Source organism: Callithrix jacchus, chromosome 2 (genome assembly GCF_049354715.1).
Source record: "Callithrix jacchus isolate 240 chromosome 2, calJac240_pri, whole genome shotgun sequence".
NCBI lineage: Eukaryota > Metazoa > Chordata > Mammalia > Primates > Cebidae > Callithrix > Callithrix jacchus.
In genome coordinates, this window is record NC_133503.1 from 85807503 (window position 1) to 85834933 (window position 27431).

A 27431-nucleotide genomic window follows, 5' to 3' on the forward strand; every position below is an offset into this window, starting at 1 on the left:
AAATAAATAAACAAATACAAATATACAGATAGATTGAAAGTTAAATAATAGAAAAAGATATACTGTTTAAACAGCACATAAGAAGCTTGTAAGACTGTATTATCATACAAACTAGACATCAAAACAAAGGATTAACTCCAAATTTACAGATAATTATAATTTCTTTAAAATTTTTATAATGATAAAAATATGAATTCAATAGAAAGACATAAAAACAATAAATATGTATGAGGAAACTGAGGCAAAAACAAAACTAAAATGAAAAAAGGCAATCCTTATTAAAAAATATTTTAATCAAATGCTTTCGGTAATCAATAAGGTATAAGAAAAAATATCAGTAGGTATATGGTAGATCTAGATAATACCATCAACTACCTTGAACTAACTGACATTTATAAAATACTGCAAAATAAAATTCCCTTTCAATGCTCACCAAGAAAGATCATATGCTGTGCTATAATTTAAATCTCAAGTAACTAAAATATTACAGAGTATATCTGGTCAAAATAGAATTAAATTAGAAATCGCTGGGCATGGTGGCTCATGCCTGTAATCTCAGCATTTTGGGAGGCCAAGGCGGCTTACCCAGCTTGAGGTCAGGAGTTCAAGATCAGCCTGGCAAACATGGTTAAACCCTATCTCTATTAAAAATACAAAAATTAGCCATACATGGTGATGCATGCCTGCAGTCCCAGCTAATAGGGTGGCTGAGGCAGGAGAATTGCTTGAACCTGGATGCAGAGCTTGCAGTAAGCAAAGATCGCATCATTACACTCCTGTCTGGGAGACAGAGCAAGACTCTGTCTCAAAAAAATAAAAATTTTAGAATTAAATTAGAAATCAATAGCTATATAGCATCTAGAAGAGTCCCCAAATTTGAAAATTAAACACACATTTAAATAATTCATGAGCTGAAAAAAAAAAATCACAAGAAAAATTCGAAAAAAAAAATCTAATTTGCAATTCTAATGCTTAGCAGGAAACCAGAAGCTTTAAAGGCCTACATTAGAAAAGAAGTTTTTAATAGGTGATCTGGGCTTTCTCCTTAAAACAGCTAGAGAAAAGAGCAAATCAGACAAGAGTTGGGGAAGTACTTCAATAGTTATTACTAATAGTTATAAACTTACAGGAAAATATGGTCTTAGTGAACGAAAACAGGAATTCTCAGCTAATAAATGGATAAATACCAGAACAAAGAAAAAAAAGAGACCCTTGAATAAAACCTGTCATATCCGAAATGAAAACCTTCACTAGACACATTCAATGGCAAACTGGATAAAGCAGAAGTGTCAATAATTTCCAAAGAAATTATCCAGAGAAGAAAATCAATAAAACAGAAAATAGACCACAACAGAGAAAATAAAGACAAAAACTGATTTTTGATAAAGGTCAACAAACTTTGTAACCCCTAGCAAAAATGATCAAGACAAAAGAGTATATACGAATTACCAAGAAGAAGAATGAAAGAAGGGATATCAAAATGATCCTATCAATAATAAAGGACAAAGGACTCTAACTTTAGGCCAATAAATTTAATACAGATGAAATGGACAAATTCCTTGAAAAATGTAACATAGGGATACAAGGTGAAGCAAAATATCAAAGGTTCCACATCTATTTCTAAAATTTAATCTATTAAAAAATGTTCCCATAAAGATGATTTCACTGGTGAATTTCATCAAATATTAGGAAAAAGTCATACTAATCTAAAGCTCTTTCAGGACATAGGAATAATCATTTTACTTTGTGATATCAGCACAATCCTAATTCGAAAGCCTGACAAAAACAATTTATGCAAAGAAAATTAAACCTGCATTTCTCATGAGCATAGATAGAAAAATTCTTTTGTACAACATAAGCAAATATGTAGAAAGTTTAACAAATAATAATCAAAAAGGGTTTAATACTAGAAGTGACTTAACATTTTAAATCAATTCACCAAACTAACAGAAAAAAGAAAACCCACAGGGATAATCTTTTTTTTTTTTTCCCTGCTCTGTTGCCTAATCACAGTTCATCGCAGCCTCGACTTCCTCAGGCTCTGGTAATATTCCCACCCCAGTCTCCAAGTATCTGAGACGACAGGCACACACCACCACACTTAGCTAATTTTTTTGGTTTTTGTACAGACAAGGTTTTGCCATGTTGCCCAGGCTGGTCTCAAACCCCTAAGGTCAAGCAGTATGCCCACTTCAGCCTCTCAAGAGTGTTGGCATTACAGCCAATGGGATCATCTCAACAGACAAGAGATTACATTTGACAAAATTCAACCCATGACCAGATGTGGTGGCTCATGCCTGTAACTACAGCACTTTGCAAGGCCAAGGCTGGAAGACTGCTTGAGGCCAGGCCAACCTGAGAAACAAAGCAAAACCCTGTCTCTACAAATATGTATTTTTTTAAATAATAATTTGAAATGGATCATAGACCTAAAAACAAATACCAGAACCAAAATGAGGAGTATCTTGACTATCTTAAGGTCAGTAAAAATGTTCTAGAAGATGCTAAAATCACTAATCATTAAAAATCTTAATAAAGTCATAAAAATTAATTATTTCCCATCAAGCGATAGCTTTAAAAAAACAAATACAAATACTTTAGAATGGGCTAATTTTATATGAGTGTGTATAAATATGTTGCAACTGAACAGTAAGAAAAACAACTATTTTTTTAACTGTACTTTAGGTGCTGGGGTACATGTGTAGATCATGCAGGATTGTTGCACAGGTACATACATGGCAAGCTGGTTTGCTGCCTCCATCCCCTAGTTATCTATATCTGGCATTTCTCCCCATGTTATCGCTCCCCAACCTCCCCACCCCCCACTGTCCCTCCCCTAGCCCCCGACAACAGACCCCAGTGTGTGATGCTCCCTTCCCTGTGTCCATGTGCTTTCATTGTTCAACACCCGCGTATGAGTGAGAACATGTGGTGTTTGATTTTCTGTTCTTGTGTCAGTTTGCTGAGAATGATAGTTTCCAGATTCATTCCATGTCCCTACAAAGGACACAAATTGGGATATATGTGCAGAACGTGCAGGTTTGTTACACAGGTATACATGTGCCATGGTGGTTTGCTGCACCCATCAATCTGTCATCTAGATTAGGTATTTCCCCTAATGCTATCCCTGTCTTGACCTCCCACCCCCCTGACAGGCCCCAATATATGATGTTCCCCTTCTTGTGACCATGTGTTCTCACTGAACAACTCCATTTTTTCAAATACAGAAAAGATTAAACAGACTCTTTTCACAAAGAATATATACAAATTGCCACAAAGCATATGAAGCTGTGCTCAATATCATTACTTGTCATGCAAATATAAATTAAAGCCATAATGAAGTATCATTTCACAGCCATTAAAATAGCTAACATTTAAAAGACTGACAATATCAAGTATTGGTAAGAATGAAGAACTAGCCGGGCATGATGGCTCACGCCTGTAATCCCAGCACTTTGGGAGGCCAAGGCAGGTGGATCACGAGGTCAAGAGATCAAGACCATCCTGGTCAACATGGTGAAACCCCGTCTCTACTAAAAATACAAAAATTAGCTGAGCATGGTGGTCCGTGGCTGTAACCCCAGCTACTCGGGAGGCTGAGGCAGGAAAACTGCCTGAACCCAGGAGGTGGAGGTTGCGGTGAGCCGAGATCGCGCCATTGCACTCCAGCCTGGGTAAGAAGAGCGAAACTCTGTCTCAAAAAAAAAAAAAAAAAAAAGAGAATGAAGAACTAGAACTCTCAAAAAAGTGCTGGTGGAAGTAAAAATTGTATGACTTTGGAAAAAAGGTTGATGGTTTCTTATAATATACACACCTATGGCTTAGCAATGCCACTCTTAGATGTTGACCCAAGGAAATAAAATGCATGTTTACAAAAAGACTTGTTCACTAATGTTTACAGCAGCCTCATTTATAATAGACAAAAAATTGGAAATGATCCAAATCTGCATTAACAGAAGAACAAACAAATTAGTATAGTCATATAATAGATGACTACTTAGCATTAAAAAGGAATGAAATGCTGATACATGCAACAATATGGTGAATTTCTCAGACATTAAACTGAGTAAAAGAATTCAGGCATAAACAATTACCTATTACATGATTCTAGTAATATTTAGCTCTAGAATCAGCAAAACTAAGCTGTGGTGATAGAAATCCTATCAGCAGTTAAGCAGGGTGGTGGGAAATTTGACAGTAAAGTGTCATGAGGAAACTTTCTGAAGGAAAGAAATGTTCTATATCTTAATTGGGAGGAAATTATATGGATATATACATTTGTCAAAACTCATCAAACGGCATTTAAAATATATGCATTATATATAAACTGAACCTCAAAATATGATTTTTAAAAACAATTCCCCACCCCCACACAGATACACAAAACTGCGTATTTCATTTAAAGATGTATGTTTTCCACAGTATACTATTACTATAAAATTTACCTTAAAATGCTACTTTTGTTTTTGTACAAATCTATGGGGTACATGTACAATTTTATTCCAAGCATAGATTGCATATGGTCAACCTCAGGGCTTTTACCATCACCCAAAACATGTACATTGTTCCCACTAATCAGATTCTCATCATCTACTTCCTCCCACCACCACCCCACCCTTCCAAGTCTCCACTTCTATCATTCCACTCTCTAAGTCCATGTATAAACATTTTTAGTACCCACTTATAAGTGAAAACGTGATATTTCACTTTGTTCGTAGCGTAAGATAATAACCCCCTGTTACTGCAAAAAACATGATTTGTTCTTTTTTATTGCTGAATAGTATTCTATTATATATACATACGACTACTTACACATCCATCCTTTGATGGGCACTTAGGTTGATTCTATATCTTTTGCTATTGTGAACAGTGTTGCCATAAATGTAGGAGTGCAAGTATCTTTCTGACATATTGATTTCTCTTCCTTTGGGTAGATACCCAGTAGTGAGATTGCTGGATCCAGTGGCAGTCCTATTTTTGGTTATTTGAAAAGTCTCCATACTGTTTTCCATATAGGTTGTACTAATTTACATTCCCACCAACAGCATATAGGAGTCCCCTTTTCTCTGCATCCTTGACAACATCTGTGATTTGTTTTTTTGTCTTTTTAGTAAGAATCATTATGAATGAAGATATCTCATTGTGGTTTGAATTTACACTTCCCTGATGATTTGTGATGCTGAATATTTTTTCATATGCCTGTTGGCCATGTGCGTTGTCTTCTTTTGAAAAATGCCTATTCATGTCCTTTGCCCACAAATAGGATTATTTCTCTTTTTAATGTCATTTTTTTTAAGTTAATGAACTTAATATTTTATTTTAGAAGTTTTACTTATTTGACATATAATTGCACATATTTATGGGGTACATGTGATGTTTCAATACACATATTATATAGTGATCACATTAGAGTAATTATAATTAGCATAGGCATCATCTCAAACACTTATGATTTCTTTGTGTTAGGAACATTCAATATACTCCTTCAAGCTATTTAAAACTATGTATTACTGTTAACTATAGTCATCCTACAGTGGTACAGAAAACTATAACTAATTCCTCCTATCTAGCTGTAAGAAGCTTTTTTTAAAAAAAAGGCTCTTCTGTACTTTTTTGATACAGAAGTAATTTTCCTTTAGCAAATTTTCATGTTATTTTCAATATATAGCTTTTCATTTATGTTTAATTAATCAAATATCAAAAAAACTCATGCTATATCTAATAAGAATTCCAATAATACAACAAAGTAAAAATATCCCTTGGGATATCCACACCTCTTGTCCTCTATCCCACTTGCCCTTCTCAGAAAGACTCATTACTTTTCATTCAGTGTGTATGCTCCAAAGTTTTTAATGCTTGTGCATGCATATAAGTACTTATGTATAGAAATATGTGTAGATGGGTTGGTTCATTTTACATAAGAGGTCCATATGAAACCTCTGGACAACCAGAACTGTTCCACAATAGAAGCATTTAAAAGCATAAAAAGGACTTTTGCCTTTTCCCTTTCCTATTCCTTCACCCCACATGAACCCTAGAGGAGCAAGGGGCAGCTAATGAATGGGAGAATGGAAGAAAGAAGAATGAAGAAACAACACCTAATTCCCTTCCTCAATAGAGGATCCAGAGTCAAGTGCCAAGTCTGAAACTAGGAGGGAGAGAGAGGAAGAAAGAAGTAATGAGCTTAAAATTGAACATCAAAAATTGAACAAGTCATTTTGATATCTGAAAAGCAATCCACTGAGAAAACAAACTATTCTTATAAAGATACATGACAAGAAATCAGTGAAAATGGACTAGGATATCATTCATGAGTTGGGAAGTGAAAATAATAAAAAATATATAGATGACAATAGTGCTTAGGGAGAAACTAAGCCATTTCCTATTTTATTTCATCTAGTTTTGTATATTCAGGTCACTGTTCATAAACTTGTAATAACATATTTTTTTTACTTTTTAAAAATACTTTTAACCAATTAGAATTTTAATTAAAATATTTTGTAGTAAGAGTCTTAGTATGTTACAGTATTTTTCCCTATCATAGCACCTATCAGGCAGTATTAGAAATGCCTACATGTTTGTCTATACCAAGAGTCATGACACTACAACCTGCAAGCTATTTGTTTATTTTTATACAAACTTGGACCTAAGAATAATCTTTACATTTCCATGTAGTCAGGGGGCAAGAATTATAAGAAGAATAACATTTTATAACATGCAGCAATAAGAAATCCAAGTTTAGTCTTCATATATAAAATTGTATAGGAATCCATGCTAATTTGTTTACATGTTGTTATGGATGCTTTTGTGCTACAAGAGCAGAGTTGAATAGTTGCGACAGAGACCACAAGTGGTATACTTATCATTTCACACTGCTGTGAAATGATAAGAATCATAAATTGCAGTGGCATAGTTATAACTTGACAGCAGTGCCACACACATCACCTACTGCTACACTATACTTACTTTTTATTACCAATGCATATGGATATCAAAACCAATAGAAAGTGGACTTTCACAGTCATGCTTTAAGGCACAGTGGAGTGTAGGTTATTTGTTCTCAAATTAGATGAGAAAGCATTGTGTTTATTATGCAATGGTAGTATGCTGAACAACACAATACCCTTGGACACAACCACATGCATTAGTTTTCTATTACTGTGTTACAACTTATTAAAAACTTAGAGGTTTAAAACAACACAAACTTCTTATCTTGCAGTCTCTGTGCATCAAAGCCTGGGCACAGCTTAGCTGGGTGATCTGCTCAGGCTGTACTCAGGGTACTGGCTAGGACACCTCATCTGGAGGCTGAAGTGGGGAAAAAATCCTCTTCCAGGGTGATCTGCTCAGGCTGTACTCAAGGTATTGGCTAGGACACCTTCTCATCTGGAGGCTGAAGTGGGGAAAAAGTCTTCTTCCAAGCTCCTTCAGACTGGACAGAATTCACATGCTTGCAGTGTATAATTGAGAGCCCCAGCTTTTTGCTGGCTGTCAAATGGAGGCCACCCTCAGTTTCTAGAGGTTGCCTACAGTTTCTAGAAGCTGCCTATAGTTTGCCATGTGGACTTTGCCAAAATGGCTGCTTACTTCATCAAGCCCTTAAGAAAAATCTCTAGCTCTGATTTTCTAAAATTGAGTCTTATATAAGGTAGCATAACCTTCTCTTATACCTAAGTCCCAAAGATTTGTATCCTATTCCAACACATCAATTCTCCCAGGTCTTGGGATCCTTGATAGCTGCTTCTAGACCTCTTTAATACTCCTTGCCAGACTATGTGCTATTATAAAGAGCATAGAATGAAACACAAGTAATCCTGGAATCCCATTTAGATCCTAATTAGCTATATAGCATTGAACAAAACACTTAATCTGTTTAAGTTCATTTTAATAATTATAAAATAGAAGGATTAGACTTGGAAATTTCTAAGGGTGTTCTTATATTATATGTAGTTTTATAATTGCCTGTTGTATTTAATGACAAGGACTCTATTACATGTAACTTTATGATCCCTGAACCTAGCACACTGACTGTACATTAACAAATGAGTTATTTCTGTCTCTAAACATTTCTAGTCAATGAGCCCCATCTGTGTACAGGATCCCAAGAGATTTAAAAAGAAAGAAAAAAAACAGCAGAACAAGCAGAACAGCAAAAAAAACGTAAACCATTTGCCCAGAAATATTAGCCTAATCCCTCAATCACAAATATAAACTGACAATCAAGTACCACCAGATTTCCATCAGGAAAGCAAACAACATGAAAGAAAAACACCCTCTTCCAAAAAGAAAAAAAAAATACAAATTTAAGAAAAGGAAAAAACCTCTGGGGGAAGCAGATCATTTGAAGAACAGAAGATAGCTTTAAAAACAGCAGCAAAAATTAAAAACAATTAGCCCCAAGGGCTTTTGAGAAGTAAAATAACATACAAATATAATTTTTAAAATAGCATTAAAAGGAATAAGCAAGAATAAAGTAAGGGAATAATCCTAATATTTAAAACAAAAATATAAAGACATATAAAATAAAGGAAGAAAAGACAATCCAATGCTTCCAATTTCCAACTAATAATAAAAATCAATAGGAAGGACAGAGAAAATTAAGAAAACGAAATAATCAAAGAAAATTTTCCTGAGCTGGAGCAAAAAGGGGCCACAAAATGTTAAGGAAAGAAAAAAAACTCCATCACATTATTTGGTTCAAAAGCTAGTCATAATACTGTAAGCATAGATAACTGATTTTCAACTTTTAAACTCAATCTTAGCAAAAAAAAATCAAGATAAAAGTTATATAAAAGAATATAAATTTAGCCAACCTTGATAGTGTTAAAATAACACTACAATTGAGACTTGACAGAAGCTCAGCTGTTAATGGGGAATAGGTAAGGTAAAAGGAAGGATCGAGCAAGAGCATCTGCATCTTGCAAAGTACAGTTAAGGGATAACCTAAAAATTCACTAGAACAAGAAATAGAGATGTAAGAACATTATTTGAAGCATCAATGGTAAGTAATAGTTGAAGTAAACGTAATAACTACCCAAACGCTTAAAGACAGAAGGGAAAGTAGGAGTATGTGAGCTAAAATTTCATTCTTAGTGGAGAATTAAAAGATAATACAAAAATTTGACACAATATCAAAGAGAAAAGTGTATGCTTATTATTTAGAATTCATAAAAGTAACCACCTGAAGCATTTTAAAACTGAAATAACTAAAAGTGGTTCTATCTACTGAAAAATTCAAAGACTAGAAATAAGGGGCAAGAGACTATTGCTTATGTTTCTTTTCCATATACCAGCATTAAATTAATAGAATTATTAATTCTACTATCAACAAATGAGTAACCTGCATCCTAAAGATAAGTAAAAAACACTGTCAAATTCAAAAAGAGTATTTCAAAAAACTTAACAGTATAAAGTATTAAGTGCCTCTACAAATCAGTTTTTGCTTTGGTTTGCTTGCTTTTAATGAAAACAGACTCCATCAATAATAGTGTACACAGTTGTGGAGTTCTTTAACCTGAAATCCATAGAATTCCTGAGAATTTTCTAAAGAGAAAATCCATAGCTTTCAACAGGTTTGATATCGAAAGATTATGTGAGCCTAAAAAAAAGTTAAGAACCACTGAAAAGTATACTGTTATTTTTTCCCTGAATTCCTTTATATAGTCTTATAAGCAATCTTTCCTAAAAACTTAAGTAATATCTGTACTTTATTTAAAAGCCAACCTTGTTATAAAAAATTATTTAGGGCAGTTTATAATACAGGCAGTACAAAAAGGATGAAGAAAAGATTTACATAAAGAAATCAGGAGAGAAGTAAAATCATCTTGGAAACAAAACTATGTAATACTAATATACCATGAGTTTCAGTACCCATTCAAAGCAAATTTATTTTTGCACTTTCTGGTAGTCAGGCAAAAACAAAAATATTGTTAGAAATAGAATTGGCTACAAAATTCAGAGTGTACATTAAAATTATACCAGTTGCTAAAAAGTCCTACCAATAATCTTAGTATTGTATTATACCTGCAGAGGTAGTCAATGATAAAAACTGAAAATTTCCCTCATGGAAGCTATAGATTCAAAAATAACAAGAGAATGGAAAAATGCATCTTGAAAACTTAAAAATTAGGCATCCATTAAAATAAAAACTACTGAGAGAAGATTCACAGAAATATGCCCTGCTTACAATTTTTTGTAACACAAATAATTACTTATACTGCCTTTATATTTTAATTTTTACAAGAGATATTGCCTTTTTAACTGAAACATTAATCCATCTACTACTAAAAATAACAGACATACATTTAGTTAATGCAGCATGTAACCACGTTTGAATAAATGGTAATAAAATATTTACAACTTCTATTCCAGTCTGTAATTATTCTCAGTTTACTAACTTACTTAAATATCTACATTAAAAAGACCAGAATTCCTCAAACTAATGCTTTTTAAAATTATCTTTGAGAATAAATGAACAAATGTAACTAAAGTACTTGCTTTAGCAATTACAATTTTGATACAGTAATATCTACTAATAAAGACAAAAATGAGCTGCTAAATACAGAAAATGTTAGACGTAACTGATTATATGAAGAGAAACGTAGGCCACTAGCATACTTATAGTTTGGTGACCACTGATGAATCTTCAAAACATAGAACAGAAAATCAGATTCTCTCATCCACATGGCCCAATAATTTAGGACTTGACAGAGCCAACTGATCTCCTTAGACTGCAAACTAGATAAAACCGAGAAAGTAGTCTAAGACTGTATCAATATTAAGCACTTAAGTTCCTATAGGTATTTTTTTCATTTTTAGCATGTTATTCAATACTGTTTACATATATAAATTTATAATAACTGGAAATTTAAAAATCAAATTTTATAGTCAAATGTTACTTATTACAGCATTGTTTTCCCACTGCTTTGTTATCTCAAATGAAAAACTCCAAATTTAGTATATGAAACAACTCATCAGTGTTTCAAATGCTTTATACAGTCTCTATAAAAATTATATTACCATACATGTCTTCAGCCTTCTCCAAAATTTAAATCATTAAGGATATTTGTGATGTGATGGCTAGCCGTTACATCACATGCTTCTATTAGCAGCAAGTGTCCCAGTTACTGGTTTTCTGGCATTAGCTCAACTGTGGTTGTCTAAGAAAAGAATAAACACTTATTTTTAAAAGCTAAATCATTAACTGTAATGTCAAAAATGGAGATCAATTTTGGTAATTACATACTACAGAAACTTTTTTTTATCCCAGAAAGATTTAGAAACTATCATCTACAACACTTTATATTTTTGAAACTTGATTTCAGGGATGTCTTTGTACATTCCTATTAAGACCCAGGAATTTCTAGCTTTTAAAAATTATAACCATGTTTTGTTTAAACAACGTTCTCCAAACTGTGGATCAGGGCCCATTAGTGGCCCATTTAATCAACTTAATGGGTTTCAGACAACAGTTTTTTAAATAAAATAGTACCAAACTTATTTTATTTTATTTTATTTTAAATAAAATAGTATCAAATATTTTACTTACAATTTTTTTTTTGTTGAAACAGGGTCTCGCTTTGTCACCAAGCTGGAGTACAATGGCATGAACATGTCTCAAAATAGCTGGGCCTACAGATGCATGCCATTACACTAATTTTTGTATTTTTTGTAGAGACAAGGAAAGAAAATGGAATGCACATATGTAATAAGGGTAAGTCATGTTTAACAAGATGTGTAGGCTTTAAATGAATGTACATGTATCACTGGGTCAGTAATCAAAAAGTATTTCTACAGTTTAAAAGCTACTGTACTGTGGCACAGGAGTATCATCAAAACATACTATATCGTAATATAATTAAGTCAATTATTAAATGAGAAACCTTATTAAAATTTAAATTTCCTACGTATAAATATTACTGGAAGTCTAATTAAATTAATATTCTAATTATTCAGATTTCACTGTTCTCCAGTAACTACAATACGACTGTTTCACAGGTCCTCAAAATGGTTTTTATGCCTTCTATGCTCATTTCCACAAGTGAATATACATTCTGATTTGTAATACCCTTTATCATAGCCCATGTTTCTCAATACTTGGAAGGGGAGGAAATATTTTATTTACGATTTTTTTTTTTTTTTTTTTGAGACAGGGTCTCACTTTGTCACCAAGCTGGAATGCAATGGCATGAACATGTCTCAAAATAGCTGGGCCTAAAGATGCATGCCATTACACTAATTTCTGTATTTTTAGTAGAGACAAGGTTTTGCCATGTTGCCCAGGCTGGTCTCAAACTTCTGAGCTCATGCAATCTGCCAGCCTCAGTCTCCCAAAGTACTGATATAAGCATGTCACTGCACCCAGCAGAAATATTTAATTTGAAAATGCACACCCTCCTAAGCATGTATTATACATAAACACAGAGAAGCAAAGAGTACCTTCATCTTTAAGAATGACAGGAATCAAAAATCAAGCAGAGGTCAAATTAAATTTATATTACTGAAATATTTACCATACCAACCTCTGTGAGCAGGTCATCTCACTATCTATAATCAGAAATTACACTGCAAACCCTAATCGTAACTATGCTACAAAATTTAAAGTGTAAGCAATCAAGGAAATTTTGGAATGCTTATTTTCATTCAATAAATATTTACTATTTACCATCTACCAGACATAGGTCTAGGTGCTAGAAGTACAGTAAGGAACTTGCCCCCAAAAAGATCTCACAGACTCTTAATGATCTATCTACTTCCATTACCCACAACTTTCTGTAGTACACTTTTAATACTGATTTTAAAGAATGTCCTTTTTTATCTCAGGAAAACCAAAAACCAGCTGATTTATCAGCAGTTATGTTTTATAAAGTTACCACAAATACTGAACCACTGCTCCCAGGAAAAATACAGAGTTATATTCCTGCCAGTCTCTGGTCACAAGATTTTCTCAACCAATTGAAACATAGCTTTGCTTTATGTATGTTTCTCTTTCAAGACACTTAATATATAACTCTGATTCATTAACATTGCACTAACAGCCAACAGCATTATACTCATGCCTGAACTCAGCTTATCTGACACATGAATTTTTTCCACAAGCCTTATCACACCTTTCTTGCACTTAGGACCACTAGGCAGCACATCAGCCGTAAGATTGGAGGCCATTTTAAACAGTGAAATCACCAGGAAAGAAGTAATAAAAAGCCTATATAAACTTTGATTTTCCCAATGGCAATAAAAATAATTGAAACTGAATCTGATCAAACCTCTACATGTCACTGCCAATTTAAAGGAAAGATATGGGACAATGTTTTCACTCTTTAACATTAAGATACTCCATTTTTTAATCTTATGTCCTCAAGGAAGAGTCATTTCATTCAATTCCGTCTCCCTGTTATCTATCATAACACACAGCAGTCAACATCGATTAAAAGTTTCTTAAATAGTGAATAAATGAATGAATGACTGAACAATCTTTTAGAAACTTAGGAATATTAATTAATATAATCACCACTTTTTCAAATAAAGGAGAAAGAGGTTATGGGCAGACAGGCAATTTATAGCTCTAAGAGATACTACAGGTAGAATAACACTCCACAAATCAAAGGTCATTTACACAGTGATTTCAACTCTTCAAAACAAAGCTATGAGCCAGAAGAAAAAGAAATTCACTAAAGGAGGTCACAAAACACATTCTCTTCATTAAACAAGAAGAGTCCCTAAACCCCCCACTTAAGAGAAAGTTACTTTTATTTTTAAATAATTCTAATAAATAGATAATAGAATGCAAATTAAAAGGGAAAAACTGAAGTGACTGGAAAAATTATGACTGAGAACAAGGAAGACAAACAACCTTATCCTCAGCAACAGATTTGCAGACATTTCTGCATAAGAGGTTCAGAATGAGAGCCCTAAACTAACAAGGAAAGATTTGAATATGTTTAGAAAACACAGAGAAAACAGTACTACTTTGTAAAGTTTGTCACTAAAATAAAAAAAACTAAAATAAAATATATTTTGGTAAAAGGGTATGCTTCAATTTTCTAATTTATCTATCAGGTCATTCCCTATAATGCTAACTAAATGAGAAAGTACATTCAGAAAAGTCAGTGGCTGTATTACACATGGTTCTCATAACAAAAGTTACATTCGTTCTTCTCAACTTCAGTGATAATTTTCTAACATATAAAAATACAGAACTACTAATATATAGCCTAGCACATGCAAAGCCCACAAATTTAAAAGGTTCATGTAAGGGTAATGATGTTTGGGTAACTATGACGTTAACAGTGTCAACTCTCATCATGGAACAGACTTAGCAGTATAACTGATTGTTAATTATAAATAAGTTAATAACTCAAAGTGGGGGAGGAGGAAGAAGAGGAAGAAACGAGAAGAGTCAGAAAGTATGGGAATAGGAACTGGAGGCAAATAATAACAATAAGCCAAGGCAGATATAAATATATTTGCCATGAAGTCTTAAAAACAATTAAGGAAATTTAAAGAAACTAAAACGGAGGCATTGCAACCACACCCCTGCTTCTTCCTATTATTAAAAAAGGAAGTCAAGATATGTAAAAGAGAGGGCTGCCAGTAGGTGCTTTGGTATGAAGTTATCATGTGCAAAGGTAAAATTATGTAACCCCAAAGACTAAAAAGTGTGTTCAATGAATACTCAGGTATGCCAAAGTTACCCAAAACATTTTCCATCTCAAGCATCCTAATTACATAACACTTCTGGGACTACAGTGGGACCCACAGGACCAAAGTTAAAAACTTAGTGTCAAAAACCCACTAGAGCTTTCAACAACTGTTAAAGAAACGAACACAGATTCATATAAAATGCCACTTTGCATTTTTATATTTACAAGAAAAAAAGCAAAAGAAATTTACTAGCATCTTACTGAAACTCCACCTCAGAGAAGTATAATATGGACAAGTTCTATTAAGGGGTTGATTCAGGTCCATAGTTCCAATATTCAGGCAGTTAAATATGTCTTAGAATTCAGAATGCCTGGAGATTTTTGACAGGTGATATAGTGTGTATACACTATATATTTAACAAAACCTCTAGAGAAGGCTGGGATAGCACACTATAATCAAACATTTGCTATTTCCACAATGAAACCTTTAAATATATGAAATAAAGAGAATAGCTAGGAACATATTTTGTGAAAAAAAATCAGTTTGTGCCAAACATACAGAAAAAATTTTGGTTTCCAGAGTGTTGTGGATATTAGAGCTATTGAAAAGGAATTATGGTCCTACAGAATAGTACTCATTACTCTTTATTATGTATTAATTTTATTGTGGTATTTTGCTGAATCAAGAATAATTCCAAAAGTCTCCTAATGGTTCACACATGTCCTCTAAACCCTAACCAGTGCTAAATTTCTGTACCACATTCTCTTATCAGAGCCGTTCTCAGAAATCTAACCCTTGCAATTTATAGAACTGCCAAATCCAATTTTGCCACCACACAAAAAATGTTCATTGAATTGAATATATTGAACTCATCCTAAAATGGCTTTGTCTCATTTTGTCACAGAAAAAAAAACACTGTAACTGCTGAGGGTGTTCCTGACCCAGGAAGCAACATCAAATCAATCACGAAAAGGACCCCAATTTTGTCTTAAATATCAAGATACAATAATCCTATGAAACCCTATTATCATAGTATATTTATGTGTATATATTTGCAGACTATATGCAATATAAACTATATGCAATAAACATGATATACTATAACTAAGGTAAAATATTTCTACTCGGGGGGACAAACAGAGACCGTTCCTCATCAACAGTGGCATAAAAAAGAATAAAGCAGAAGTGCACTTATACTAAATAATCTTTCAGGTCCCTTCTATCCTGATGGCCCATAAAAAATACAACCCAATGATATTGTAAATATGATCAATATAACCTAAAATGAGTAACTTCTTATTAGTAACACTTCTTGCCCTCTTATAATTTATAATAACTTTAAAGATATCACTTAGGTCTCCTAGGATTTCCAGAAATAACTGAATTGATGCCTTAATTTATTTTTGATAAATTTCCCTGTAACAAACTTTCCAAGCTTTAGAACTTCTCTAACCTTTGGGGTTATACTTACCAAATACTGCTAATGAGCAATTAATACAGTGGCCTTACTAAGGATGCTAAGTACAATTCACCCTCATTATCTATGGGTTCTGCATCCATGGATTCATTCAACCAACCGCAGATTGAAATATTAAGGAAAAAAAGCATCTGTACCAAACATGTACAGACTTTTTTTTTTAACCATTATTCTTTAAAGAATACTTCATAACAACTATTTATATAGCATTTACATTGTATAGGTATTATAAGTAATCTAGAAATGATCCAAAGTATAGGGGAAGATGGCAAAGGTTATAGGCAAATATTGGGCCATTTCATATGAGGGACTTGAGCACATCCTTGGATTTTGGTAGCTTTGAGGGGTCCTGGAACCAATACTGAGGAGCAACTAACTGTATGAAGCTATGAAGAGAAGCCACTACTTTAACTTGATCCTCTTGCTAATATTTTCTTTGCATTCTTTCTGTGTTATCTTTGCATTTTTTCTGTGTTATCATACCTCCACACCAAATTTTAAAAAGACAGTTGGAAAATAAAAGAAGTCATTTTTTTAAAGGGCTAGGAGAATATAAAAGGAAGAAGAAACTAGTTATTTTCAACCCTGTAGCACACTGGAATCATCTGTAGAAATCCTAATATATATCAATGCCCTGGCCCTTTCCAAGCCCTACTGATTATTTATCAAATATAAATTAGCATGGGCAGGATCCCAACATCCATCTTCTTTTCTTAAGCTCCCAAGAAAATTCTAATATGAAGTTAGGTGGAGAACCACTAGTAAAACTGTTTTCTCAACTTCTCTCCTCTCATATGTTTAGTTAAGTGTCAGCATTCCCAGCCCATAGCAAGGACTGCAGGAATTATCTTTAAAATTTTCCATTTTATTCTTTCATTTACTCTGTCACCACAGAAAAATTACTAATTTTCAACTGGAAATTTTTAAACATGTATAGTAAAATTAATTTTAGCTTATTGAATATTCTCATTTCCAAATGCTCAGGATTTCTCTTTCCGCCTTCAACAAACTACCTTCATTGTCAGGGTATTGAGGTAAACAGCAAAGCATACAATAAGCAAACACACATTACAGTTATCAACTTTCAAGAGCTATCAGAAAATACTCAAAACAATTATCTTAAGGAGGTGATTATATTTTGATACTTTATTAACTACAAACATTACCAGAATCTCAATTATATAAAGACACATTAGCTACAATATATCCTGATCCTCATACGACAGTTAAAGTACTCAGTAACTACCCATTTTTTTTAATGAAAACTGACATCACAAGATTCTACATCTTTAAGATTTAAAGATTTACATTTTTGGAGTGTGGAGAGTCAGACTGCTGTCAAATTCCCTAAAACAAACGTAGAAAAGAAAATAATGCTTTATTTAAAATATGCATCTATAAATACTTTTTTCAATGTCATCTACAACTGAAACCTATTAGTTTCATCTCCAAAATAATACTAGACTATTTTTATAGTCCAAATTAGAATTTTATTAAAAGGTCCTGTAGTCATAAATTTGCACACCCTAAGACTTATAGAATATCATGGATTTTCTCTCTTCTGTGCTGATTATATTACTTAATATATTTGCCTGCCACTTGAAAGTATTCATTGCTAGAATATACAATAAGTATTTCACAGAAATAGAAAATAAACATGACACGGACTGGGTGTAAAGGAAAAAAAAACATTTTCACTTCCCTATTTACTAAAGGAAATTCTGAATATAATTTTAACTCTAATACGTCACAGTCTAATACACTGCCTATGACTTCAGTATCCCACCTGAAGTCAAACCAAACAAATTTTAAAAATAAACACAATAATTTCAGAATATTCAGAAGTTCACTAATTTTATAATTTGTACCAAAAGATATGTGGCCAATTTCAACTTAAAACTTTAAGATAAATAATTTTAATAAATCCAATTTTAAACATAAAGAAAACTGCAAAGTGTCGATACATTTGAGGCACACTTTATTTAAGGTAATATACAAAGAATGCAAAGTTATGTATTAAAATCTAAGCTGGTAGAAAATACCTCCCACCCCAAGATTCTACTCTCCTCAAAAAAAAAAAATTACTGTTTTTTTCTGATGGTAGAAATAATGCACAGTGATAGCTGAAAACCCAAACACTATAGAGAAGTATATGTAGCATAAAAACAAAAATCATCCTAAATCTCACCATTTATAAACAACTGTCATTAACATAAATACTCTTTCAGAAAATGGATTTACTCCATATACTTAAAACCTACACATATATGTATCTATGAATACATGTATAGTATATATGCACATATATATTCCTTTCATTTACATATATTGAAGGTAAAGAAATGTTTAACATCATTTTCTTGAAAATAAAATAATACATTGTCCCAAACACTCACTCAGTCTGCTTCTGCATTTTCACTTAAGAAAGCTAGGTTTAAGATTATTGCGTGTGTGTGTGTGTGTGTGTGTCTGTCTGTCTGTCTTTCTATGTGGTATTGTCATTACTGTTGACTGCTTGAGGTAAGTTGAAAAATTTTGTCAGTTTGCTTATTTTAAAAACCTCTGGCTACACTTTTTCCAAAGCCTAAGAACACAGGTATCTGTACTAAAGATGATTAGCTGACTGATTTACAGTGGTAGCCCATGGTCCTGCAAAGTAGACAAGATTATTATGGCCTCCTAATTCTTATTCAGAAAGAGCAGTACACTAGTAATTAGGATATGAGAGTTCTACTAATCAGGTGTGTGACTTGAGCATTTCAATCTTCCTATGATTCATTTTAATTCTAAAATTCTATGGTTCTTCCCTTCCTCCCCATTCCCCTACCATCTTTGCTGCTCTCAAAATATGTGAAAAACCATCCTTTCCTCCTATTTCACTGAGATTCCAGGATTCAAAATAAAACCTCTGACCAACAAACTCCCATTTTCTCAATGCACTTATTCTCCCCTAGATATGAGAAGCAAAGTAATTGATGAAATCAAAGGTACAGGCAACTTCACAGTGAGGAAAGGCAACAATGCAGAAAAAAAAATTTAAACAAGTTTATAGAAATAAATTTTTAATTTAAAATTAGATAGCTTTATGAGCTTCACGGAAAAAAAATTATAATCTTTTAACATAGATCACCTATTTTATTGACTCAAAGTTAGCCAATAACAAAATAAAGTACTGTTTTTAGCTCACAAAATATTCAGACTCGGCCAGACACAGTGGCTCATGCCTATAATCCAGAACTTTGGGAGTCCGAGGTGGGCAGATCACCTATGGTCAGGAGTTCGAGACCACCCTGGCCAACATGGCAAAACCCTGTCTCTACTAAAATACAAAAATTAGCTGGGTGAGGTGGTGAGTACCCATACTCCCAACGAGGCAGGAGAATCATCTGAACCCAAGAGGCAGGGGTTACAATGAGCTGAGATCATGCCATTGCACTCCAGCCTGGGTGACAAGAGTGAAACTCTTGTCTCAAAAAAAAAAGTAACTTGCCAGGCATGGTGGTTCATGCCTGTAATCCCAACACTTTGGGAGGCCAAGGCAGATCACTTGCAGACAGGAGTTTGAGACAAGCCTAGCTGGCATGGTAAAACCCCATCTTCACTAAAAGTAAAAAAATTAGCTGGGTATGGTGGCATGCACCTGTAATCCCAGCTACTCAGGAAGCTGAAGCATGAGAATCACTTGAATCTGGGAATTAAAGGTTCCAGTGAGCTGAGATTGCACCACTGCACTCCAGCCTGGGCAACGGAGTGAGACTCTGTCTAAAAATAATAATAAAGAAAAAAAATTCAGACCTGACCGTATTAAAGAGGGCAACACAGAAGCAGCTTTCGAATCTTTCATCCGTTACATTTGTACAATACTTTAAAGTTCAAAGTACATTCATACACATTATTTATTTTCATTCTCAAAACGGTAGATATAGTGGTCACAACTGATCATCTCTCTAACATCCAACATCACCCAAATTCTTCCTTCCCACAATTTTTTAAAAATATCCTTCCTCCTCTATCTAACTCAGAAAATGTGATTCCAACACCAATTGCAGAAGGTATCTCCTGATTAGTAGAAACCAACCATGATAACCTTACTTCCCTTGTGATAACTAGTTAGGAAATGCATGTGACCTAATTCTGGCCAATAACATGTGAAGAGAAAAGTGGTAGGTAGGCTTATGCAAAAGATGTATTTGCTTTTCCAGAGACAGAGACAGAAACAGAGAGAGATCCACTCCTTCCTCTGGCCAATGCATACCTAGATTTGCTCTTGCAGCTGGCCTTAGGATGACTCCAACACACAAAGGATGCAGAGCCAAGAAAATCACAAAGAGGCAGATCAGAGCTCTGAAGAACTAGCTTGGAGCCACCCACCCTACACCTTCATACTTCAATGTGCCATTTCAGCATCTACTGTAATTCAGCAAGCAATGTGGTTACACCAAAATAAACAGCATACCACATATACCTCTCCTTCTCCAACCTGGACTTCCTCCTCCTTCAAACTGAAAGTTCTCCCTTCCACTTGGACTGTGCTGAGTTCTCCCTTCCACTTGGACTGAGCTAGGAGAGACAGGAGGTTCAAGTGCTCCTGGTATATATCAAGGATGTCAAATTTCCTCTTCTAAAGAACAATCTCCTCTACCCCAGCAGTAGGGACTCCTCTATCCCAGCATTCCCAGTTGGATTGAGGAGATGTTGGAACTACAAGAAGGCTTACCCCTTCAACCCTGACAGTACCTAAAAGCTGAAAGGTAGCTTATGAAATCAGGATAGGGACCTTATTGGGAAATTATGTGAGAACCATAGATTGATCACCTAACTAGATAATTAAACAATTCACTCTGAGAAATGAATCTCTGGGAATATCAGAATCTTTTCTTTCTTAAAAAGGATGCTATTAAATAAATCTCTAGGCACTAAACTAGGAAAGATTTTATTTTAGAAGCAGACAACTTCTTTAATATATTACAATTAATCAATGGTTCTTAAGTTAGCCTAAAAAGGAAATAATTTCTCAACATCTACAAACTCTATACATTTTACGACAACTAAAACAAAAATGTGCATTCATAAGACAATCTTATAGCATGGAGCCAAGGCCACTTCTTCAAGTATGGGTCTATCGATGAAAGTTCTATTTCATTTTTCTTGCAAAAACCCATAAAATAACACCTGTGATTTCCAGTTTCTGTTTCTTAAACACAGAAAGACATTTTACAAACTTGTGAAAAATAAACCTATTGCAGATTTTTTTTAGATTTTTAGGTTGTTTTTTTTTTTTCTAAACATTTAAGATTATTTCACCCTCATCTGTTGCAACGATAATTCATTTTGGCTACTCGATCTTGAAGCAGCCAACTGGTTCTCATATAAACACCTTTTTATCTTCAAAGTTCACTGAATAATAATTCATTAATTATGTGATTACAACATCAAGTGACATAACAGTGTGTTGGGTACAAACACGAATGTTTCTTGGTAAGTACAGAGTAACTGGAGGGAATAAAATTTCAAGATCAAACTAAATAGTCATCTACTGTCACTCAGTGTAGCATTAGCATCAGTCAGCAAATTCTACAGAGAGCATGAAGACCATTATTTAATCTCATGAGTGGGTTAAGCAGAGGTCAGTTAAGAGAGATTCTCCTGTAACAGGATGCTCCCAAGAGTCTTTGCTTGTCTCCACCAATCAACCCTCTAAAATTCAATCAGCAACTTCTGAAATAAAGGACAGAAGATTTATACAGTGCCTACTATGTGGCAGCATCACACAGTTCTTGGCACTTTATATGAATTTCCTCCATTTTGATGAAGAACATAATGGCAGAGTAACAGGGTAACTCTCTTTCCTTGTTTTCCAAATGCAGCTATCAGCTAAAGAAAGTACATCCAGGTAACATAAAGTCATCTAAATAAATGTAATAAATGTGAATACAGTTTCAACCTCACATTACTACCCTTGAGAAAAAAACATTAAACTTTGTATTTAAGAAAAAGAGTATCATGAGACTGTATCTCACTCTATTGAAAGTTATAAAAAATGTGGACATGATTTAACCATGTGGACATAACTTACCCATAATTTTCAATAAATTATACCTATAACCAAAAAAGTACATCTTATCTCTCCAATACATAAACACTTCAATTCATTGTTAAGAATTATTTCCTATAACTAGGATAATAAGCACGAAGTGTGGCAGGAGAGAATATAACCAATCACTATGGTCTAAGAACAAATCAATACACACTTTCTTTAGGTTTCATAATAGAAGGAAAGCTCAAACATTTATAGTTGCTAAATCTCAGCTTTCAGAGAGAGCTTAAAAAAAAAGAAAGAAAAAATGTCAACAGCATCCTCTACTATGTTGCTAAAAGTTACATATTTCTACATTTATGTCTCATTCCACATTTCCTGAGCAGTTCAGACATCCTTGAAAATCACTTCACATTAATAGATGAGGCACCTTGTTACCAGAACCATACTGTCTGCACCTACAGAATCCCACGATTAAAGACAGGTATCTCAAAACCACCACTTTGAAGAAATTACATCATAAAGAACCAACACTCACACACATTCTGTGAATTAATAGCACTAATTGCCAAATGCTTGAGAAAAGACCAAAAAAAAAGATGAAGATGGAAGATTAGAAAAAAATAGATTACTGATGGCTTAAGACTTTGAAGCCAGAAAAAAAAAAACCGATTCAAATATGCACTCTGCTACTTCCAAGATGTATCTATCTTCAACAGGTTACTTAAAGTCTAGAAGACTGCTTCCTGCTCTCAAAAATGGAGGTTACACCACCTAACTCATAGAGTTGTCTTAATAGTATCATTTATGGCCTCTATACAGAGTAGGCACTTAATTATAAGAGGTATTGTTGTTGTTACTGGGAGGTTGAAGGGAACACAAATTCAGTTACAAGTCCTTTTGGGCCAGGTGCGGTGGCTCACGCCTATAATCCCAGCACTTTGGGAGGCCGAGGCAAGTGGATCACGAGGTCAAGAGATCGAGACCATCCTGGTCAACATAGTGAAACCCCGTCTCTACTAAAAATACAAAAATTAGCAGGGCATGGTGGCGCGCGCCTGTAGTCCCAGGTACTCGGGAGGCTGAGGCAGGAGAATTGCTTGAACCCAGGAGGCGGAGGTTGCAGTGAGCCGAGATCATGCCATTGCACTCCAGCCTGGGTAACAAGAGCGAAACTCCATCTCAAAAAAAAAAGAACAAAGAAGTCCTTTTTGAATACTAAGAGGGGAATAATTAGAGAAGCTGAGAAGGGAATAATTAGAAGAAAAGAAAACTTCAAACAATTTTCCCTATAACATGATTTTACACGCACTTATAAACTGATACTTAATTTCAAGCACTCCTTTGACAACGATTAAGTGTGGGATTACATTGTTTTAGGGTCGTCTAATATTTAAGATGATTTAAAAACCTCACATACATTTATCTGAAACTGTGAAGTGTCTCATCTTATCAGCCCTCTGTTATTGCCAATTTTCTCCATGTACAGATTCTTTCATTATTACTTCATTAAAACCACTTTCTGTGAAAATATACATTCTTTAAATTTCATTTCACCATAGCAAATCTCACTATTAATAATACAACTACTCAATGACCTATATTTTGTTTTGTTATTTAATACTTCAGCATTCCTTCTATTTAGTTTGATACATCCTTTTGGGAAGCCCTTTGGAACAAAACTACTGCTTGTCCAATTCCAAAAAATATCTGAACCAATAAACTATATCAGAATAAGTCTACTCCGAGCATGGAGTGAATTACAGGATGGATCACAGGAGACACAGAGAGATAAAGGGAGAGCTTCTCATTTCTTCCCGAGTCACATTTTTAGAGTCTGGATTGATTTCAAGCAAAATCAATTACTAGATTACTAGACACACCCATTACATTTACATTCAAATGCAAATAAAGAAATATAACAAAACCATGTATAGATTGTTTTGGATTATATACTTTCCTGCTTTCCTTCAGTAGTGCCAATGATAGCAAATTAACTATTTTGTTATAATTTGTTTCCTTAAACTTACTATCCTTATTTGCCTACCTACTGTACAGCATGGGGTCTGTACGTTTGGATTACAGGCACGCACCACCATGCCCAGCTAATTTTTTGTATCTTTAGTAGAGACGAGGTTTCACCATTTCGACCAGGATGGTCTCGATCTCTTGACCTCGTGATCCACCCGCCTCGGCCTCCCAAAGTACTGGGATTACAGGCGTGAGCCACCGCGCCCGGCCGACTCATCTTTAAATACACGGCATTCTGGACTTTCATGGCCTGATCTCCACCTACTTTCATAGCTTCTCCCACAAAGACCTCCTGGCACAACAGCCTTATCTCCAGTTCAACAAGCCCTATAACACAATCATAGGCCTTTGCTCAGGCTGTTCCCTTTACCGGGAAAACTACTCCCCCCACCACCCCCTCAGCCCCCATTTTGCCAATTAAAATATGTTAGGGCCCAGATGGAGTGTTACCAGCTCTACATTCATTCAAAATTTCCCAGTCAAAACTTAGTAACTCACATACACACCCCATGCTTCCAATGCACCTCCAATAAAACACACGGGAATCTCTGAATTACTTCTGTGTATGTCTGCTTCTCCCTTGAAGGTAGTACTGAGTCTCATTCATCTTCATATTGTACTCACTGTTCCATCCTTACACAGAGCAAAGGGCCTAGTTGAATTAAACTATTCCTTGTTTCCACAAAACCCAGTCCTTTATTTTCAAGGAAGTAATAAATGTCTTTCATGTATTGAAGATTTTGTTAATATATTGTAAATGCTTGCAAATCTAATGGTGAAAATGTCAATAATTACATAACGCATTAATGTTTAAGCTGATGAATGGCAGAAGGGGATGGATGACTACAATAAATCATCAGTAAAGATAATCGTTTCTCAAGATCCCCAAAAAAAAGTCATTCATATCAATATTAAAATTAACCTTTCTGACCCCCATTCTAATAACTACTTCTATCTAATGCATATTCAGAAATGCAAGGTCACACAAAGCAGAAGTGTCTGCACATTCTGCTAAGAATGTATGTCAAAGTCATACAATGTATGTGATAACATCTTTCATCCAATGTCCATAAATGTAATTTTTATCTTTTGTGCAAATATAAAGGTGAACGTATACAAAATAAGAAGATAATTTATCTTAAGATATAACTGGAGCAAAGTTTGTAAATAATTATAAAATACACTAAGTACAACTCAAAAGAAAAAGAAAAAGCAAAAAAGAAAGTTATTAAGAATGTCACAAACCAGATCTGATTTTTTTGGTGAAAAATGTTTTCTTAAACTAGTTTCACATCTTTCTAATTCCACATTATTCTCACAATTTCTGTAATATTTTTCTTTCAAATTTATGAGGAAAGCCAATATTCTTCAAAGAAACACACAGACCTTTTAAAAGTATATAGTTTTAATGTTATATCCCATCTTAGATGTAGTTCACCATCTTTTATAACTGTCGGCAAATGTCATTTGAATCAGAAGAAGTAATTGCAAAAAGTAAAATAAATAACGACTTATTTTATTAAATCATTAACAATAAGTACGTTTTTAATTCTCTAACTTAAAGTAGATGTTCTAACAGAAGGTTTAAAAGGGCCCACTGACCTGCCTGGATACTTTACACAAAAGACTGAAAACTAATTCACACAGTATATCAACAGTAGCTCTCTCTCACACACAGGCACTCTCTCTCCCCCACTTGAACCTTCCCTCCCTAAAACATGAGGTGGGAGAAGGGGAATGACCATGACACAGGCCTAACTACCCCCACCCCACGGGCAGACACACATCTCCCTCCTCATCCTGCTGAAAAGAAATGTGGAGGCTGTGGACCAAGAGACCTGACGCTTCTCAGTGTCACTTCCCCTGCATGTGGGATAAACAAACAAACCGGCACCATGAGAATAACCATCAGAGTAATTTTGTTACCTTTGACTAATGTCTTGGTTAAGTTTTGAGCTGAGTCAAAGCTCTAAGAAACAGGTAAACACCTGAGTCCCCCCACCACCCAATCCTTTAAAACAAACACTCCAACGGGAAGTTTATCCCTGAACTGAAGGCTGGCCCCGTCGCCTCCTCCCATGCCTCCTTCTTCCCCGAACCCCCTACCCCGAAGGTAATTGTCTCGATACAGTCAAAGAGCTCCGTGGGCGACCATTCCCACCTCCCAATCCGTCCTGAGGAAGCCCCCGCCGGCCCAGCTGGCCCACCTCCCTCACCGCCGCACTCGCGCCACACCACTCCGGCAACTTTTGCACCCAGCCCGGCCCGCCACCCGCGGGCCCCCGCTGCCCCTAGCCCTCCGCGCCCTCAGCCTCCAACCGCGGCCCCCTCCGGCCCACGCCTCCGAGCCGCCCACCCGGGTCCTCGCCCACCCGGCTCCTCGCCTACCCCTCCCCCGACACCCGCGCCTGCTGCGCCGCCCTCGCCGCACCCCACACCACCCCACCCCGCCCGGGACCCCAGCCCCACCCGGGAGGAAGGGTGCCGCGGCAGCGCCTAGGCTGCCGCGGGGCCGGGGCTGGCGGCCGAGCACTGACGCGCAGGGGGCTTTACCTCAGAGGCGCGGCGGTGAGCAGCGGGGTCGGTCCTGGGCGCGGGCGGCGCCCCCAGTCAGTCAGTCAGCGCTGGCGGGGGCAGCGGCGGTGGCACATCACACCCGTCGGCGGCCGGAGGAGGAAAGAGAACCACGCAAGGAGAGAGCAAGCGAGGTTGGGGGGAAGGAGCGAGAGAGGGAGGTCGCAGCGCTGCTCGGATTCGGTCCCTACACTGCCGCCGGTGCCTCCTACCGCCGCCGCTGGCCGGAGAGTCGCCGCCCGAGCCGCTGCTGTCGCCACCGATGCAGCCGGGAATGAATGCACAGTGGAGCCTCGTTTATCCGGAGGTCAAACATCCTTCTGCCTCGGGCATCCGGATCGACGCCGGACCCGGAAGTGAACACAGAGAAAAAAAATTAAAAAGGAAAGCGTCTCTCTAGCGGCGGCGGCCCCCTAGCTACCCGCATCAGCGAAAAGAGCCGAGTAGAGCCGAAGATTGCACCAGCCTTCTCGGATTGGTCGGATCGCTGACCGGAAAGGAGACGGTGCGGTGATTGGCTGGCAAAGTCTATAAAGCCTAAGCCACGCCCTCTCTCCGCCTCGCTGGAGTCGTAAGTGAGGGAAAGCGAGGAGCGATTGTGGATACGAGTGTTTCTCTGGATGAGGCAGTGGGCGGAGAGGCATACATAGCAAAGTCTACGCATAGAAC

The 27431-nt window shown here is 35.7% G+C and overlaps 1 protein-coding gene across 17 annotated transcripts in view; it reads right to left on the reverse strand.

Moving 5' to 3' along the window:
• The window catches only part of CSNK1G3 (casein kinase 1 gamma 3), a 103672-nt gene extending 76525 nt beyond the window's left edge, over positions 1–27147 (reverse strand). For all 17 annotated transcript variants that reach the window (XM_078364993.1, XM_078364991.1, XM_078364990.1 and 14 more), the window contains exon 1: positions 26742–27147. The gene's annotated coding sequence lies outside the window, so the exon portion shown is untranslated. The remainder of the gene's footprint in view (positions 1–26741) is intronic.
• Between the last annotated feature and the right edge of the window lie 284 nt (positions 27148–27431).